The sequence below is a fragment of the Aulostomus chinensis genome, chromosome 1, assembly GCF_037954235.1.
Source record: "Aulostomus chinensis isolate RoL2024-O1b breed Wild chromosome 1, RoL_Achi_v1.0, whole genome shotgun sequence".
Classification (NCBI taxonomy): Eukaryota; Metazoa; Chordata; class Actinopteri; order Syngnathiformes; family Aulostomidae; genus Aulostomus; species Aulostomus chinensis.
This window is the reverse complement of record NC_141320.1, coordinates 3,475,904-3,487,994: the sequence shown is the minus strand read 5'-3', so window position 1 is coordinate 3,487,994 and position 12,091 is coordinate 3,475,904. Positions and strand designations below refer to the sequence as shown.

General features: G+C 40.7%; 2 non-coding genes and 1 gene segment (V, D, J or C); 2 read left to right on the top strand and 1 right to left on the bottom strand.

Moving 5' to 3' along the window:
* Nucleotides 1–12,091, top strand: part of LOC147270010 (Ig kappa chain V-III region MOPC 63-like) — a 495,635-nt gene that overhangs the window by 260,023 nt on the left and 223,521 nt on the right.
* Nucleotides 7,519–7,590, bottom strand: trnaa-cgc (transfer RNA alanine (anticodon CGC)). Its single transcript has one exon. It is a non-coding gene; the product is annotated as a tRNA-Ala (tRNA).
* trnas-uga (transfer RNA serine (anticodon UGA)) lies at nt 11,723–11,804 on the top strand. The gene has a single exon. It is a non-coding gene; the product is annotated as a tRNA-Ser (tRNA).

Below are 12,091 nucleotides of genomic sequence, written 5' to 3'. Positions count from 1 at the left end.
GCATTTTTTAAGGTTCGTAGCAACTCTTACTACATGACTGTCAGCATCACTTTAAGGTTGTTCGAAACTCTTACTACATTACTGTAATTATCAGAGTTTATTAGCAACTATCACTACATTACTGTTAGCATCAGTTTGAATTTATTAGCAATTCTTACGACATCACTGTAGCATTAAATTGAGTTCATTAGCAACTCTTACTACATGACTATCAGCATCACTTTGAAGTTGTTCGAAACACTTACTACATTACTGTTGCATTATTTTGAGGTTCGTAGCAACACTTACTACATGACTGTCAGCATCACTTTGAGGTTATTCGAAACTTTCACTCCATTACTGTTAGCATCATTTTGAGTTCATTAGCAATTCTTACTTAATCACTGTCACAATATTTTGAGGTTCGTAGCAACTTTTACTACATTACTGTCGCATCATTTTGAGATCTTGAGCAATTCTTCTGACATCACTGTCGCATTATTTCGAGGTTCGTAGCAACCCTTACTACATTACTGTCAGCATCACTTTGAGTTTATTAGCAACTATCACTACATTACTGTTAACATCATTTTGAGTTCATTAACAATTCTTACGACATCACTGTCGCATCATTTTGAGATCATGAGCAATTTTTAAAACATCATTGTAGCATTATTTTTAGGTTATTAGCAACTCTTCCTACATTACTGTCAGCATCATTTTTAGGTTACTCGCAACTCTCACCAGATGACTTTCAGCATCACTATGAGGTTATTTGAAACTTTCACTACAATACTGTTAGCATCATTTTGAGTACATTAGCAATTCTAACTCCATTCCTGTCACATCATTTTGAGATCATTAGCAATTCTTCTGACATCACTGTCGCATCATTTTGAGGTTTGTAGCAACTCTTACTACATTATTGTCAGCATCACTTTGAGGTTATTCGAAAGTTTCACTCCATTACTGTTAGCATCATTTTGAGTTCATTAGCAATTCTTACAACATCACTGAAGCATTAAATTGAGGTTAGTAGCAACTCTTACTACATGACTGTCAGCATCACTTTGAGGTTGTTCGAAACTCTTACTACATTACTGGAAGCATCACTGAGTTTATTAGCAACTATCACTACATTACTGTTAGCATCATTTTGAGTTCATTAGCAATTCTTACGACATCACTGTCGCAATATTTTGAGATTCTTAGCAACTTTTACTACATTACTGTCGCATCATGTTGAGGTTCGTAGCAACTCTTACTACATTATTGTTGCATTATTTAAAGGTTCGTAGCAACTCTAACTACATGACTGTCAGCATCACTTTGAAGTTGTTCGAAACTCTTACTACATTACTAGTTTATTAGCAACTATCACTACATTACTGTTAGCATCATCTTGAGTTCATTAGCAATTCTTACGACATCAGTTTGAGATCATTACCAATTCTTCTGACATCACTGTCGCATTATTTTGAGGTTAGTAGCAACTCTTACTACATTACTGTCAGCATCACTTTTAGGTTGATCGAAACTCTTACTACATTACTAGTTTATTAGCAACTATCACTACATTACTGTTAGCATCATCTTGAGTTCATTAGCAATTCTTACGACATCAGTTTGAGATCATTACCAATTCTTCTGACATCACTGTCGCATTATTTTGAGGTTAGTAGCAACTCTGACTACATTACTGTCAGCATCACTTTAAGGTTGTTCGAAACTCTTACTACATTACTGTAATTATCAGAGTTTATTAGCAACTATCACTACATTACAGTTAGCATCAATTTGAATTTATTTGCAATTCTTACGACATCACTGTAGCATTAAATTGAGTTCATTAGCAACTCTTACTAAATGACTGTCAGCATCACTTTGAGGTTGTTCAAAACACTTTCTACATTACTGTTGCATTATTTTGAGGTTCGTAGCAACACTTACTACATGACTGTCAGCATCACTTTGAGGTTATTCGAAAGTTTCACTCCATTACTGTTAGCATCATTTTGAGTTCATTAGCAATTCTTACTTAATCACTGTCGCAATATTTTGAGGTTCGTAGCAACTTTTACTACATTACTGTCGCATTATTTTGAGGTTCGTAGCAACCCTTACTACATTACTGTCAGTACACTTTGAGTTTATTAGCAACTATCACTACATTACTGTTAACATCATTTTGAGTTCATTAACAATTCTTACGACATCACTGTCGCATCATTTTGAGATCATGAGCAATTTTTAAAACATCATTGTCGCATTATTTTGAGGTTATTAGCAACTCTTCCTACATTACTGTCAGCATCATTTTTAGGTTACTCGCAACTCTCAACACATGACTTTCAGCATCACTATGAGGCTATTTGAAACTTTCACTACATTACTGTTCGCATCTTTTTTAGTACATTCGCAATTCTTAATCCATTACTGTCACATCATTTTGAGATCATTGTCAATTCTTCCAACATCACTGTCGCATTATTTTGAGGTTGGTAGCAACTCTTACTACATGACTGTCAGCATCACTTTGAGGTTGTTTGAAACACTTACTACATTACTGTAAGCACCACTGAGTTGATTAGCAACTATCACTACATTACTGTTAGCATCATTTTGAGTTCATTAGCAACTATCACTACATTACTGTTTGCATCATTTTGAGTTCATTGGTAATTCTTACGACATCACTGTCTCATCATTTTGAGATTATTAACAATTCTTACTATATCACTGTCGCATTATTTGGAGCTTCGTAGCAATACTTGCTACATGATTTTCAGCATTACTTTGAGGTTGTTCGAAACACTTCCTACATTACTGTCAGCATCACTTTGAGGTTATTCTAAACTTTCACTACATTACTGTTAGCATCATTTTGAGTTCATTAGCAATTCTTATGACATCACTGTCGCATCATTTTGAGATCATTAGGAATTCTTCCGACATTACTTTAGCATTATTTTGAGTTCATTAGCAATTCCTACGACATCACTGTAGCATTATTTTGAGGTTAGTAGCAACTCTTGCTTCATGACTTTCAGCATCATTTGAAATTGTTCGAAGCACTTACTACATTACTGTAAGCCTCACTGAGTTTATTAGCAACTATCACTACATTACTGTTAGCATCATTTTGAGTTCATTAGCAATTCCTACGACATCACTGTAGCATTATTTTGAGGTTCGTAGCAACTCTTACTACATGACTGTCAGCATCACTTTGAGGTTATTCAAAACTGTCACTCCATTACTGATAGCATCATTTTTAGTTTATTAGCAATTCTTACGACATCACTGTCACATCATTTTGAGATCATTCGCAATTCTTCTGACATCACTGTCGCATTATTTTGAAGTTCGTAGCAACTCTTACTATATTACTGTCAGCATCACTTTGAGGTTATTCGAAACTTTGACTACATTACCGTCAGCATCATTTTGAGTTCATGATCAATTCTTACTCCATCACTGTCGCATCATTTTGAGATCATCAGAAATTCTTCTGACATCACTGTTGCATTATTTTGAGGTGAGTAGCAACTCTTACTACATGACTTTCAGAATCACTTTGAGGTTGTTCGAAACACTTACGACATTACTGTAAGCATCATTTTTATGTTATTGCAACTCTAACCACATTACTGTCAACACCACTTTGACGTTATTCGAAACTTTCACTACATTACTGTTAGCATCATTTTGAGTACATTAGCAATTCTCAATCCATCACTGTCACATCATTTTGAGGTTTGAAGGAACTCTTACTCCATGACTGTCAGCATCACTTTGAGGTTGTTCGAAACACTAACTACATTACTGTAAGCATAACTGACTTGATTAGCAACTACCACTACATTACTGTTAGCATCATTTTTAGTTCATTAGCAATTCTTCTGACATCACTGTCGCATCATTTTGAGATCATGAGCAATTTTTAAAACATCATTGTAGCATTATTTTTAGGTTATTAGCAACTCTTCCTACATTACTGTCAGCATCATTTTGAGTTTATTCGCAACTATCACTACATTACTGTTAGCATCATTTATAGGTTAATAGCAACTCTTACTACATGACTGTCAGCATCAGTTTGAGGTTGTTCGAAACACTTACTACATTACTGTAAGCATCACTGAGTTGATTAGCAACTATCACTACATTACTGTTAGCATCATCTTGAGTTCATTAGCAATTCTTCCGACATCACTGTAGCATTTTTTGGAGGTTACGAGCAACTCTTACCACATGACTGTCAGCATCACTTTGAGGTTATTCGAAACTTTCTCTACATTTCTGTTCGCATCATTTTGAGTACATTAGCAATTCTTAATCCATTTCTGTCACATCATATTGAGGTTATTAGCAATTCTTCCGACATCACTGTAGCATTATTTTGAGGTTTGTAGCAACTCTTACTACATTACTGTCAGCATCACTTTGAGGTTATTAGCAACTCTTACTACATTATTGTCAGCATCATTTTTAGGTTATTCACAACTCTCACTACATGACTTTCAGCATCACTTTGAGGTTATTCGAAACACTTACTACATTACTGTCAGCATCACTTTGAGGTTATTCAAAACTTTCACTCCATTACTGTTAGCATCATTTTGAGTTCATTAGCAATTCTTCCAACATCACTGTAGCATTTTTAGAGGTTACTAGCAACTCTTCCTACATGACTGTCAGCATCACTTTGAGGTTATTCGAAACTTTCACTACATTACTTTTCGCATCATTATGAGTACATTAGCAATTTTTAATCCATTACTGTCACATCATTTTGAGATCATTAGCAATTCTTACTACATCACTGTCGCATCATTTTGAGATCATTAGCAATTCTTACGACATCACTGTCGCATCATTTTGAGATCATTAGCAATTCTTAAGACATCACTGTAGCATCATTTTGATATCATGAGCAATTCTTCTGACATCACTGTCGCATTATTTTGAGGATCGTAGCAACTCTTACTACATTTCTGTCAGCATCAATTTGAGTTTATTAGCAACTATCACTACATTACTGTCAGCATCATTTTTGTATTCATTAACAATTCTTCCTACATCACTGTCGCATCATTTTGAGATCATTAGCAATTCTTCTGACATCACTGTCGCATCATTTTAAGTTTATTATCAATTCTTACGACATCACTGTCGCATCATTTTGAGATCATTAGCAATTCTTACTACATTACTGTTAGCATCATTTTGAGATCATTACCAATTCTTCTGACATCACTGTCGCATTATTTGGAGGTTATTAGCAACTCTTACTACATTACTGTCAGATTCATTTTTAGGTTATTCGAAACTTTCACTCCATTACTGTTAGCATCATTTTGAGTTCATTAGCAATTCTTACTACATCAATGTAGCATTATTTTGAGGTTATTAGCAACTCTTACTACATTACTGTAGCATTATTTTGTGTTCATTAGCAATTCTTACGACATCAGTGTCGCATTATTTTGAGGTTCGTAGTGTGGCAAGGCGAGTGGTGGGGAACAGTTGCCGACAACGCCACCTGGGGGCTTTCACCCCAGGATATAAACAAAATTTCAAAATGACCAGGCTTCCATTTGAACAAAGGCACACAGTTCGAGAGATACAACAGGACAGGACCGTGATTTCCAATAATAAAAATACTTTTATTAGAAAAATAGTTTAAAATGAGCAACAGACTAAATGAATACCAATGGATATAATAAGGAGTGCAAGACGAATTACCGAAAGGAAAAGGGGACAGGGCTGGGGCTTACCACGACAGCGGAAACGAAAAGGGGAGGGATCCAAAAAAAACTACACTGCGCCCGTGACACAGCAAACCAAAAAATAATCATGAATAAGGAACCACCACCAGGGGGACCGCTGCCGCTCTGGGCCCTCAACACCTGTCAAAGAAAAGAACACCATCAAAAACATGAAATCAAGGCAACCCTCACACACGAACTAAATATCACTACCACAAATAACCCAACAGAAACTGTTTTAAATCCAAATGATCAAAATGGGGAGCAAAAGGCAAAATAATAATAATAATAATAAGGGTTCTAAACAATAAATCAAATGTAACCCACAAAAACTAACAGTAATAATTCAAAGAAAGAAATAACAAATAGAAAAGGAATAAACTCAAGTAATTAAGGAAATGTCTGCCCCTCTAATTAAAACCAGTCTCCAAGGGGGATGGCTCAGCGCCGATGAGGGTCGGGATGCCCTCTCTTTGCCCACGTTGAGGCTCTTATAAAGGCCGTAGTGCACGGCTTTAACCGCCGTTACTGGGATCAGAGCCGTTATGAGCCGAATCAGCAAGAATCCAGACTGAAGAAGAAGAGGAGAAGAGGAAGAACCAAAACAGCAGCGAGGCTCACAGCAGCAATTGACGGCTGCGCACTGCAAAATAAACAAGTTAACCTAATTAAAATGTGGATGAAGGTCATTACAGAATAACAAAAGCTAAGAATAAACATTTCCTCCCGGAGAGCAGAATCATGGCGTCAGACGAGGCAGGAGGAGGAAGTCCGCAGCCCAGACTACACAAACGATGGCCGGGAGAGGATAATCAGAACACCACAGATCATCGGCAGCTTGATATGAAAGGCAGACAACTACGCGTCTTACCCACAGAAAGCGCACCACGCACACACTGGCCCAAGGGAGACAGCCCAGCTCCCAGTAACACCACACCGCTGGACGGAGCAAAACTGGAGTAAACAGGGGGCCCATGACACTGAATAATGGAGCAGAGCAAGCATGCATACCTTTGTTTGTAACCGATCTGCTGACCAGCGAGACGCCACCACGCACGGCTGTCGGCTCCGTAAAGGAGGGAGAGGAAGTGGAAAGGACGGAGAAGGGTCGGACCAGGTCTACTTCTAGGTGACCACTCACTATCGTCTGCCACACTGCCCCTCACGGTGGGGAGTGTGGCGCTATCCTGCCACAACACACACACACACTCACACACACACACACACACACACACACACACACACACTGAGACATGCAGCAGCTCACAGTAACTGCCTCAGTCACACAGCAGATAGACTCCTTTCTATAACAAGATAAGCAGTAGAAAATGGATGGAAGTGATGATGAACTGATGAACAGGTGATTTGTCCAAAAGTCAACATCAGATTCATTTCCAATCTGTGGAAGCAGTTTCATCTTGAGGTTCCAGGTAAGAACAGCCAGCTGTGGGCTGACACTCATCTCTTCAGGAGCACTTCTATGCTCCAAACTTGCCAGGTTGAATTGTGTCTGTATTCTGAGGGCAGCAGGAGGACGGAGGAGTGAGGACACACACATTTGGAACTGAGAGCAGCTGTGTGTGGGATTTCCCCAGCAAAGATAAAACCAGCTCCTTCATGCTGGCTATGAAGGCTCACAGTCACACTGACCCAGCTACAAATACTTTGATACGCAACAGACTGGTTTCTCTTCTGGTAGTTTGTTATCAACTGTTGTCACATTTATGGATCAATTTAGCTGATAAGATGAAGGCTCCAAAGGACCAGCTGGAGATGCCGGGGATTGAACCCGGGGCTTCATACATGCGAAGCATGCGCTCTACCACTGAGCTACATCCCCTCTGTCAGAGTCACTGTTTAACTGATGCAGCAACACAAACACAGACACAACATTTTTCTTCTTCATTTTAGGGATAAAAAGGAAGTCAGCCTGTGATCTTAAAGGCTCTGTGATCTCAGTAGTTTCACTGTGATGTCAGCCCACACAGCCTTAGACCACAGAGGCAAGTCAGGCTCCAGGAAGCTGAGGCTGCTCCGTTCTCAGTCCAGTCCAGAGTGAAGGTTTTCCTCTCTGAAGCTTTCCAATCCAGCCCAGATCCTCTCTGACTAGCAGGAGTCTTTGACCAGGAAATGAGAATTATATTGAACGTCTGCTCATCCTCAGAATGAAGTAAAAGTATTTGTGCTCCTAAAATAATGTACAGATGTTAAGATCAATTATTAACATTGATTGACAGCTCTAAACTGACCCATCATCACTATACAGTTGCAAACTGAGGACTGGAATATTTAGAAATCCACAGATGCTCATAACAACTGGTAGTACAAGTACACAGTAGAGACGACTGTAGGAAGTAGCAGTAGTGAGCCTTGAAGAAAATGCAGTAAAGACAGGAAGCCCCCATCACATTGTCAGTGTTTCAGTGACTGGCATTGAGAAGAGACTGAGACAAAGTCAGTTATGAATGGATGGCTGAGTTGGAGCAGAGGGGGGCAGGATCCTGGGGGTGGACTGTCTTTAGGGGGCTGAGGTGTCTGGTGGTCTTGGAGGACCCTCTGCATCTCAAGCTGAGACCACAGAGTCCTGTGTTCTTGAGTCATTGTGTATAGTCTCTGTTGTTGGAGAGCTCAGTGTGGTCCCTGATGGTCTAGTGGCTAGGATTCGGCGCTTTCACCGCCGCAGCCCGGGTTCAATTCCTGGTCAGGGAATGAGTTATTTAGAGGTTGAGGGAGAGGTGATCAGGTGGTCCACATGATGGTGGAGGTGATGAACTGCGAATCCATCATGGCTCCACTCTCACCCCCATTGTAGTGTCCTTGGTTCACTCTGCCATGGCCCCATGTTGAAGGGTGACTGTCTCATTCAGGTTCAACCCTTTGTTAGACTCTATTAAGTCACTGACTGCTGCAAGGACAAACTCTGTAAAGTATATCCATGGTGAGGCCTCCCTCAGGAACTAGAACACCAAAGATGAACTGCACTTCATCCGTCAAGCTCAGTTGTGTTGGTGTTCTATGAAGTACTGCCTTCAGAAAGGCACCAAGGATGTCTTGTTGGTCCTCACTGTCCAGGAAGACAGGCTCAGGAAGAGGATCACACAACTAAAATACAGTACAAATAAATACATCCATCCATCCATTGTCTTCCGCTTATTCCTACACATTAAGGGTCACGGGGGGGGGGGGGGCTGGAGCCTATCCCAGCGTCAACGGGCGAGAGGCAAGGTTCACCCTGGACAGGTCGCCAGTCCATCGCAGGGCCAACACACAGAGACGAACAACCATTCACACTCACATTCATACCTACGGTCAGTTTAGAGTAGTCAAAGTACAAATACATATTTATTTTTAAGAATCAATGTATTACAAGTACTTTCAGGAAAAAACTAACCAAAATGTTGTTAAAAAAACAAAACAAAAATGTTCTTAAAGAAACAAAACAAAAATGGTCTTAGCAAAAACCTCTTCACCGTGTGTGTACCGCACATCTGTAAAGTGAGTGTGTGAGAGTGTGTGAGCGTCAGTGTGTAACAGTCAGTGAGCGTGACAAGAACTCCTGAAACGCTTCATCAAAGTGCTTTCAAATCTTGTTCAACTGCAACATCGTCCATTCAAACCTGACCTCATCGGTTTGGCACTGTGAAGTTTGTCACTTCAAATCTTCATTCAAGACAATTTCACCTTTAATGCGTGGACTTTGGGGGACAGTTGAAGTCCATCCAGATCCAAGAGAAGTTTTTGAAACACTTCAGAAGTGTAGCACAGTCGTGGGGGACATGCAAGGTTGAGGGCACCCATCAGTCCCATTAGCAGTGCACAGGCCTGGGCAGCATTCCTGCATGTAGGCAAAGTCAGAGTAGTCAAAAAAGTACATCCAACTCTGTAGCGCCACCTAAGTAGAATACCAATGTTTGAGATCCTGCTTGTTCAGCATGAATGTTCCAGCAGTGGTCACCTACCTGTGTACTTTCCAACAGTCACCAGTCGCTCTTGGTGCCACCCCTGCTTGCGCCAGTGTCTCCAACAGTGTCTCCAACAGTGTCTCAGCAGCGCCTGTGATCTTAGCAGGACTGATGAGCCTGTGGTTCAGGAACAGGTCCTTTCTAATTGTGCAGATGAGGTTTCTGTTCCAAAGCCTGGATCGTATGTTTTCATGATCTCTTTCAAAATAGTCATCAGGTATTTCCTCCCCACGTGTGGTTGCTCTCACATGAATGCTTCATCACCAGTCATCAGTCCACTGTGTGTTCATGGCAGCATTGAGCAGCAGTCAGACAACAGTTCTTAGACGCTCCATGAGTTTGGCTGAAAGTTCCCGATCCATGAACCCGTCTTCATGATCCAGGTATGGTCCTGCACACCCTGAAGCTTCCTCTGGTGGAGATTCCAGCTGCCTGGCCTCCATCTCTGAATACACTCGCTGGCCCTCAGCTTGTTTTGTTCCATACAGTCAAAGAGAAGCAGAAATAACAACACCATTGAACAGAGGTCAAACAGCCAGAGCAGCTCAAAGGCAGGGTTGGGGTTCCTCACCCCTCCTCCCCTAAAACTAAAGCCACGTGGTCAATCTGGGTGTTTGAAAGCAAAGGTCATGGGCTAGAAGTTTTAGTGGTTTACTCAATCAAATATTTATTTGTTCATGATATGATCATACAGAGAGGCTCACCGGACTTTTCCTCAACAAAAAAAGGTTTCAAATGTTGAAAAGCACTCTAGTAATTTATCATCGCATCAGTTAAAGACAACAATACATAAAGAAATTGCTTACCGTTGCAATCGGCCATTTTCCAAAAAACAAAGACTTCTCTCCTGGTGAAAAGAAAAGAAGAGTCGTACGGTCCTCTGAGGTCCTGTTGTGTCTTTTGGTCAGAGACAAACAAAGTGTGTGCCAAGTCGGCTGTGATGAATCTACCAGTAAACCAGGGGTTGGGTTCCCCACACCTTCCTCCCCTCAAACAGAAGGCCAGACGTGTGACTTGGAACACCAAACAGGACCAATGGTCTGTTTGAGGCTTGAGGGAGGACATGTCTGTCTTCTTGCAGTAGTTACTTTCCCTGGTGAGTAGTTACTTTCAGAGTGGAGGAACTCAGGTACTATCTCAGTTACATTTTGGCAGAAGTAACTAGTAACTATAACTACCTACTTTTGCAAAGTCCCGTGCCAGACACTGAACATGAGACACTTGCGGTCTCTTGGTGTGACAATCAGCCGCTCTGTGACAGCAGTGGAGACACCAGCAGACAGGGCGGAACCAACTGGAGCAGAGGAGGAGGAAGTAGCCCCACTAGAGCCCTCCCTCCCTCTCATTCTCTCTCTCTCTCTCTTTTGTCTTTTCTTCTATTTATTTGCCTTCTGTTGTCTGTCCTTTCCTGCTCTCGTTTAAAAACCAACCGCAGCAGACGTGCGTTCCCATGATGAAAATTATTATAAAAGATAGATTTGTTTTCCTCTTAAATTTTGAAGCATTTTCAGATTCATGAAAAGATCATCAATCAGTGCAGTATTTCAGACAGACTTCTGGTCCGTGAGGACGAGGAATCCAGGACAGATCCACAGAACTCCAACTGCCATCTTTGATGGTTCCTTCTCAGTCTGTAGGGTGGAGAGATCCTCCTGAGTCAACGAGCCCTTTTAGGATCCACCTCCATTTATGGATGGAATTTATACAGCATCCACTCACCAGTGGAGTCTGATATTCAACAATAAAGATTCCCAAGTCACCGTCCAACACTGGCTGGAGCAGCAGAGCTGGCAAAATATCATCTTTTCTGTCATTGTTTCAAAATGTCCTCACTAAGATGCTTATTAATTCCTCATTCTCAGCTGCTGCAGCCTTTAAAGAAAACCTTTGACTGGTGGCTCTAACAAAGATCAGATGTTGTCTCCTCTAGAACATCAAAATGATAACAATAAAGTTAAGAATAAAGATAATTTGGTGAATTTCAGTCTCCTACAAATGTGTGTGAATGTGGTTGTTGTGGCCGAGTGGTTAAGGCGATGGACTTGAAATCCATTGGGGTCTCCCTGCGTAGGTTCGAGTCCTGCCAACAACGTTCAACTGTTGATGTTCCATATCAGACCTCTTCCCCTACTTTGTGCTCCAGTTGTCTCCTCATCAGGCACCACAGGATCCAGGAGTCAAAGCAAATCATTAGTGACTTTAAAAATGGCCATCAAACACAAAATAAAGCTTGAAATAAGTTTCAAATTTAATTTTATGTTGACATGTTTCATCCATTTCACCACCACACTGTCCTTCATCACAGCATTTAACATCAGGACTGCTCCCAGATCAGCTCCAAGATCAGAGATCAAAGACTGAAGCAGGAGATCAATGCTC